The sequence below is a fragment of the Pagrus pagrus genome (genome assembly GCF_965226575.1).
Source record: "Pagrus pagrus genome assembly, chromosome: 5".
NCBI lineage: Eukaryota > Metazoa > Chordata > Actinopteri > Spariformes > Sparidae > Pagrus > Pagrus pagrus.
This window is the reverse complement of record NC_140189.1, coordinates 29,518,321-29,526,762: the sequence shown is the minus strand read 5'-3', so window position 1 is coordinate 29,526,762 and position 8,442 is coordinate 29,518,321.

The window sequence follows — 8,442 nt, the reverse complement described above, 5'->3', positions numbered from 1 at the left end:
AGTGTAGACTAGTCAAGGAGGGTCAGGTTATGTGTTGTTGTTTAACCATATTTGAGTGGAAAAAAGACAACTTACGACACTTGGATGAAGTAAATATTGATTGCAAGCACAAAGGAAGGGCGTCTGCCATTGCACAACCAAAACAGGAAGAGGGTTTATTTTTCTCCGGTCGCTACAGGGAGCTATTCCCAGGAACAACTGCAAACACTACACTGCAAAAGAAAAATAACTCCTTAGGAGTGAAAGAAGGCGACGAGGGAGAGTGATAAGCCAAGATTAAAGGCATTCACTCAATGGAGAGAGCTGTTGGTTAGCTGTTGGGGTCAAGGCCTTTTTACCTCACATGTGTTTCCCATTACGACCAGGACTTGAGATGATTCAACACCAACGTTTAATCTATAAGATCGGTAACAAAACCTGCCTACTCATTCATACAACTGGATGTTTGACTCTTCCTTTCATCAGAGCGCTGAGATCAGGATTTATAGGTTAATCTGTGAATCTGAGTTGCTTGTTGCTTTGGACAGTAGCCAGGTTGCTAGCGGTAATCATGTGAGTATGCAGGTCAGGGCGGTAGACGTGTACTGCAGCACATATTCATCCTATCACAGACTTGCACTAAACGTTTGAGTTTTTATTTTACATAACCACAATCTTTTCTCAGCATTAACCAAAAGTGTGAGTTGCCTAACTCTAACCACACCTTGTTCGCCTTGCACAGATATTTTAGATTAACATGTGCCACTGACATTGGTTCAAGGAGAGGCCTGTGTTACTGATCAAACACTCTACAACAGTGATTACTGTTGCAATAAAGAGACAGAATATAGAGATTTAACACTTACGTCAATAAGAAAATAATGTTTGCAGCCGCTTTAACTCTAAAAGAAAAATTGCAGTGTCGCAGCAGCTATTGTGCGAGCAACAGAAATGATATATAATAACAAAAATAGACGGAATGGCAGATAAAAATTTAAAAAAATATGCAACGGAGACTCGATGTGAGGGATAGGACCATGACTGTCATGTGTACTGAACCCGCTGTATACTGTTCAATGACAGTACTCATTAATAATCACAGTAAAGTACTGAACAGCACATGAAAATAATACAAAAGGCAATTAACAATTTAAATTCACAAGATAGAATATAGGAAAGAGAGAACCAGAGAACATTTACAGGAAGGGGAGATGAATCATTAGAGAAAAGTATTTCTGATTCGTGGGATCTTTCATGATTTCTACTTCACTCTGATTTGTTGAAAGAGCACAAAAGGAATCAGCCAAATATTGACATGAGTTATTGTGCTCATATGATCTGTGTAGGAAATGAGATATGAACTACTGGCTGGCTCGCCTTCAGTGTTAGAGCTCACCGTGCCTTCCCACTTGCGATTCTACACATTTTGTCGGGAATGTGCTTCGCTGCGCTTCACTGTAGTAAAAAACGCTTCTCTTCAGGCTAAAAACTGTTTCACACGGGCAGCAGAGAAAAAGCAGCATATGCCACAGGTGGTAACCGGAGCTAAGGGGTGTGTCGACTTCTCTCCTTCAACTTTGGACCTCGTTCTGAAGCAGGCGGTCGAGGCGGCGAGCGGGAGTCGGCTCCACAGGTTGAGCACGGGGGTTAGATGTCGGAAGCGCTGGGCTCTTCTGGCTTAGAGGCGTAGGTCTGCGCGAGCATGCAAAATTGGCTGTGAGTTCAAAGAGAATCAGTGAGAGCAGGGAGTTGAGTTGAAACCTGTTATTTCTATCTCTTCCTCTCCCTGTTTGATTCCGACTCTCTCTCTCTCTCTCAAGCCTTTTCTAATGATGACTTTATCTGCCTCCCACTGGAAGGCAGAGGAGCAGCGGCCTCCGGGCCCCGCAGCACTAAGGTATCGGCATCGCAACTCATGCTTTCCTCTATCTCTGCTTTTCATGTCGGCCCTCATTTAGCTGTTTAGCCTTGAATATGAACAAGTGGAATAATTTAAGGATGTCCAGAATCCAAAAAATTGCTGTCTTATACTCACCCATGATTAACATCAAAAAAAAGTTTTTTCTTCCTCCTTCAAACTTGTCAAATGGAAACGGATATGGATGTCAGACATCTGGGGAATAGCTGATGGACTAAATCTAAGCATAGCGATGAGCGGAATAAGATTAAATCTGTGTGCATACCTGTGATGGAAGCTTTTATAAAAGGAATTAACAGACGAATGACAAAGTCTTTGATCCTCTGCATATTTTTTGATGACAAGACAGAAAAATGCTCCTCTTCATGTGCAAGATGACGTTTGCTATAGGGCATATGCCAGTACTGAATCACACTTCTTTGCAGAAGGCAGGCACATTTTTTAATGTGTGTGGAAACACAACTTGTGCCTCTAAAGCTTCACAGGTTACGAAAGGTTTATGACACGGGGGTAAACCAAGGCGGCTGTGCCGTGCAAAGTAGGACATTTTTCACACTTTTCTTTCCATCACAGACGTGTTTCTACCTTCATGGTGCTTTGGTTCACCAGCCACTTCTTTCCACTTGCCAGCAATTAGCTTCACCAGGATGGTGCAACACACAGATCCAAGCCCACTCTGTGCAGGTGCCCCAAACAACCGGTACAAGTCACGGGTGCAGCAACAAAGGTTGGGACCCTCGCCAGCGAAAACAATGTCTTTTTTTTTTTTTCTCAAAATTTCTCTCCTGCATCAACCGTGTGCTTGGAAAACAGTGATAACAATGTAGACAGAACGGCTTTGTTTCAGTCAAAGATGTGAACACGTCATATTTTGGATCCGAATGAGTTATTTCTTTATCGAGAACATGGTGTTTTTTTTTAACAATCGTCTTAGGAGACGGTGCACTATAACACTAGTAAATTATTCAACAAATGTGCAAAAGAAAAACTGATACCATCTGTGATCACACAGTGTGAAAATCAAATTCAATCTTCACCAAAATGTTACTGTTTTATTTAAACAGAGTACAGACACAAATGCAAAGCTATCAGACGAGAGCAGCATTAACACAGGATGCAAAAAGGTGCCAGATCTGCTGAATGTACTCAAGGTGTTCAAGAGAAAAAGGTAAAATGCAGAAAGGAAGGATAACTTACTGAGAATATTGTACGCACTAACCTTCTTCTGCCCTCGCTTTGCATGTACAGGAGATGACAGCTGCGCGGTGGGGAAAACACACTTCCAATAAAGGTTGAAGACACCAGTTGGCCTTTGAGGTTTTTACCGAAAACAGCTATGAAGACTGTGAAAATAACGTTGGATTTAACACAACAGGTTCAAGAATGATTGGCAAAAAGAAAAAGGTAAGAAGCCAGGAAGATGAGTTACACAGAAGTACAAAGAATTCATTTGCACAGTAACAAGAAAACACAGAAATATAGATTTGTTTAGGTACAACACAATAATTACTCCTGTAAACATTGTAAAGACACCATAAGTAAAATACATAAGCTAACAGTTAGCAACACGTTAGCCTCAGACAGCTGAGATAGCACTGAACCGACAGCAGAAGAACAAACACATCTACCATCCCAAATTAAGGACAACAGTTACAAAACTGCCACAACAAATAGACAACAAAGGAAGTTTGAGAGTGGATAACAGACAGCTATCATTCTTTAAAGCAACATTATGCAGAAATTGCCGTTTTGTGGGATTTGGTGCCCCACAGTGAGTTTAATACAAATCCCAGCTCTGTCAGATGTAATGTAGATACTAACTACAAACAAAACTCATCACGTCATAACAATGTCATGTGTTTGAAACCTGTATCTTGAAGTAGTGCAGAGGGGGGTGGAGTGGCTGAGACAGAGACACCATTCACCCTGTTACAAGACACTGTGCCATCAAAATGAATATGAAGCTGTTATTTTAAGGTAAAGAAGTTGATCATTTCATTTGCTTGTATCTAATTCCAGCCATAACTTTAGTCATAACATAATTTCAGCATTTTATTTTATTGTGGGTTCATCTCACAACAGCAAAAACCACGTTCATTATGCAACTGTTACGTATCCAAAAACATATTTTGCTAACAAGTATGAACCAAACTCTGTAGTCTTTATCCGACTCTTCCTGACTGTCAATCTCTCATTAAAATGTCCCTTGAAAGTTGTAGTTAGCTTAATTATTCAATTTCCTAATCCTGCGGTGTTGTGTAATCATTGCTGCGAAAACATTTTCAAACCATTAAAATGGGCATGTGTTTGTATTTGTCGTCCTTGCTCCTGTCTCAGCCAAGGACTGATTTAGGCTATTCCAAACTTTACTTTTTTTGCAAAATGCTTGTGGGTCTGAATTTAATTGAAACCCAATTAAAATCACAGCATGAAAGCTCTAATAATAGTCAAGGGTTCGTCTTTAACCAGTGAAGTTTATAGAAATTGCCTCGTTCCCTTCACCTTTCTCTATTTACTCTGCATTTTTGATTTAACAACGGCCTCTTAGTAAAAAGGGATGCAGAAAAGGAAAGGTGTTACTGACAAACAGAACGTGTAGCTGAGAACATCTCAAAATGCCAGACCAAAGATGTTTGAGTCTCCTGTAAGCCTTTGTCAAATGACCTTGCCGGGCTAACAGGCAGAATCAGCACCAGGTTCTTGGTTGTGATATCTCAGAGCTTACAGGAAAGTCCTTTTGTTCTGTTTTCCTACTGTGACCGTAGCTTTTTTGGTTCAGCAAAAAACATTTCTTTCAAAGGTTGCGCTCATTTAAGGGCTCCCAGTTGGGTAGTGACCTGCCGGTTGGGAGAAGTATGTACTCATTTTACTCTATGCTCCTGACCTGCCCGCCCGATCAATGGGAAAAAAACCAGCCAACAACAAAACCAGAAAGCTGCATGTCAGAGGAAAATCTGAAGAGCAAGGACTCCCAGATTCAGTGGACGATGTATTAAAAATTTATGAAAAAACATTCAGACTCCATGTCACCGGATCTCTTTTGCTGATATAGGTGTTGCAACAAACTAGGTACTTAAAAGAATTTCATTCTGTTTGAAATGAGTATGCCCTCATGCTCACTGAAACAGGTGCTTTCATTCCTAGCAGTGAAGAGATCCTTCAGAAAGTAAAAGATACAGAGCATAAAATCCCCAAATCCTAATGCTGCAGAAAAACTCAACTTGAGCAGGTGTCGGGCTCGGTCAAATAAAGACGATACCTTCCTTAAGTATCGCAACAAACTATATTTGAGATAACTCAAAGCAGTTGAACGTGAATACGCCCTTATCTTCACTAAAACAGTTTTTAGGTGCTGTAATGAGCAGCGGTGAAGAGATCCCTTCCTAACACAATTAAAAAGTAAGAGATAAAGAGTACAAACTCAAAGCTTCAGCAGTCTGAGTTGGGTCAAATCAAGAGGATATCTTCCTCAAGTATTGCAGGAAAGCCAGGTATTATAGAAATCTGTCTTAAATTAGTATGCCCTCATGTTCAGTGAAACAGTTTTTAGGCACTGTAATTACTCGCAGTGAAGAGAGCCCTTCCCAGAGCAATGAAAGAGTAAGAGGTGTAAGACCACAAACCTGAACGCTGTAGAAAAAAACTCACCTTGAGCCGGAGCTAACGTGAAGCTTCAGCAGTGTGAGGTAGTCGAAACAAAAGGATCCAATGTTAGTCTCATCTAAAGAGACTGCTGAGGCCTCCAGACAGGTTTATCTAGGTTTATAGGTTTATTTGAGGAAGAACGAGGATTGTAAATTTCTTCCGTCTTTACTGACAGGCCTGAAATTTTACTTAAAAGCTAAAATTATAACCACTGGACTGTTGTTCATTTTTACACTTTAGTTAAAGCGTATTAAAATGATTAAATACTCGGAACAGTGAACTCGTTTATCTCAATATTAAATTGAGACCGTTTCAAAACCAGAAAAAAAAAAACCTCTAAAACTTATCTTGCTCACACAGTAAACATTGTTGTATATTCTGTTTTACTGGATGTTTATTTTATTGGGTATTTGCAAGAAGTATTATTATCCCACAGTTGCTCAACGTTAACATATTTCAGGAACCCAAATTGTCCGACCCTGAGCAATTACAGAATGGTACAGTTTGTCTGGGACATTTCCTGCAGCCCCAGACCTTGCCCTCTGAGTTCTGTGTATTTTATTGAGCAGGACATAGATTTTATCCACCCTCTCACTAAAAAAAAAAAGGCCTGACTGGCTTTTCTCCTCTGCAACTCTGTAACAAGTTATGTGACTGCAGGTGAGCTATGGCCTAACCAAGCAAATTGACTGCGTGAGGTGAGGGAACAGCACTAATGTCTGCAGGTGAGAATACTCAACCCTGTTGCACACACTGGTTAAAGAAAGGGCTTTTTGACATTTAGGCTGTGCTTTTCGAGGTCTCTGAACAGAGAAACATTATCCCTGTCAGTATTTTCTTGTCTTGACAACATACTGCAGACACTTTGCTTGCTTTCTCTGGTTTTCACAGACACAAAAACACTGGATGACGCAAGTGATGAATTGTGATTTTTTTTTTTTGCTACTTGCATTTGCATCCAGACAGGGAATCACTGTCACAATATTGCAAATGTCTAATTCCATGACTCCACTCAAATTAATTTCATGACTTGAATAGATAAAAGCAATTGACCAGTATGTTTTTCTCAGGGTCAGTACAATACCTATTATTAGCAATCGAGGACACTGATGACAGATATGTGGAACGGTTACACAAGAACCTGAATTTTGCACTTGAGTGTTTTATTTTCTACTTATTTTCTACTTTCATTGTGGAGGCAAAAAATTGTATCCCTACTTTTATTTGATAACTTTAGTTACTAGATATGTTGCAGATTCAGATTATTCAGTGCTAATCAGATAGTGTTGTAGGTGGGACAAAAAGTGGTGACTACAGACTGAGAGAGGCGGCTGCAGCTGAGCCAAAATGGCCAATTTTTTAATTTAAGGAAACATATTATGCTCATTTTCAGGCTCATAATTTCATTTTTGGTGACTAATAGAATAGTTAAAATGCTTTAATGCTCAAAAAACGTGTCAGTTTTGTCTGTCTCCAGCTTCCAGTTCGCTTCACCTCCACCATGAATATTGGCATCAGTGCTGCAAATGTGTGACATGGTGACGTAGTGTGATGTCAAGAAGTCACGGAAATCAAAGGCGGGACTACTGACGAGGCGTTTCAGGCACTTCAGGAGCAGCATGCTCTGTGGGAGACGGGAGCTCCCGTTGGTGCAGACTTTGGGCTTTTAAACTTTCAAGATCTTTTAAATACACAAGAGCCGATATAAGAAAAAACATAGTATGATGGGTCTAATTTAATTTATTTGATCGGGAAAAAAAAATCGTGACTGATAACCAGCATTGTGTTTCCCTAAAAGATATATATATATATATATCTCCAGAGCCACTGTTGAGATTTTCATTCCCTTTATTCTAATCATTAGAGTCAAAGAGTAATTTAGGATATACAGTATTTTACCTCTTAATAATACATTACCACTATTAAGCTCTTTTGCAGAATATGCAGCAGTCAGCAGTTAGTCCTCAGAGGCAATAATAATTATTCCAAGGTTTTACACGTGATCATGTGAAGACAAGACATAGCTTTCTTTTGTATAATAAATAGAGAGGTATTTATAGCACCCTTAACGACGTCCTTCTAATGTAGACTGCTGAGACTAAAACCAAGTCGGTATGCATCACTGTAACAGTGTGGACAACAATGCAATGCAATGGATGATCTTTCTTTGCAGTGGACATTTCCAAAGCACTGCGATCCCTTTCGGCAATATACAGCACATCGGTGTACAGTACAGTACTTTATATGCTGCTGTTTGATAGTGAAAGCGAGCCACTAACATATCTCACTTGTACCAGCGCCTGGGGAAGCTGGCTGTATTTCAAGCTCCACTACAAGTTGCCTTCAGCAGTGTACCAAGCAGAGCATGTGTGGTTTATGAACAACATGTCTGTGTGTTTGATTTCTCACCGTGCCGTACTGGCCTCTCGCTCGCATCACCTCACTGCCCTCTCCCACATGCACAAAAGAAGCCACTCTACCCAAGCCTTTCCGAGCGAACAGAGGTTACACGCTGCATTCAGTACTATTGCTCCTCAGACAGATTCAGCAATTACCGTGTGAGGGCAACTCCCGGTGTTAACGGACAACGCTGTTACTACAGTATTGTACCGGGGGAAAGTGGGTGGGTGTCGTGGTCGGTTTGGAGGTTGAGATTGGTGCCGTCCGTGTCGTTTTTCTTTCCAAAGGCAGTCGGCAAAAATGAGGCGCGCGAGTGAGGCGAGCGGATGTGTTGCTTTGAAGCAGAGCAGCATGGCTGTCAGAGTCAGTCATGGATGGGATGTTCCTATCCACAGCCTATTAGAGAGCTGTTTATCAATGCAGCTGCCAATCAGGCCAACTCCTGGTTTGCCCATTCTAATCTGGACTTCATAACTGCTACATATGGTGCAAGTTCTGTT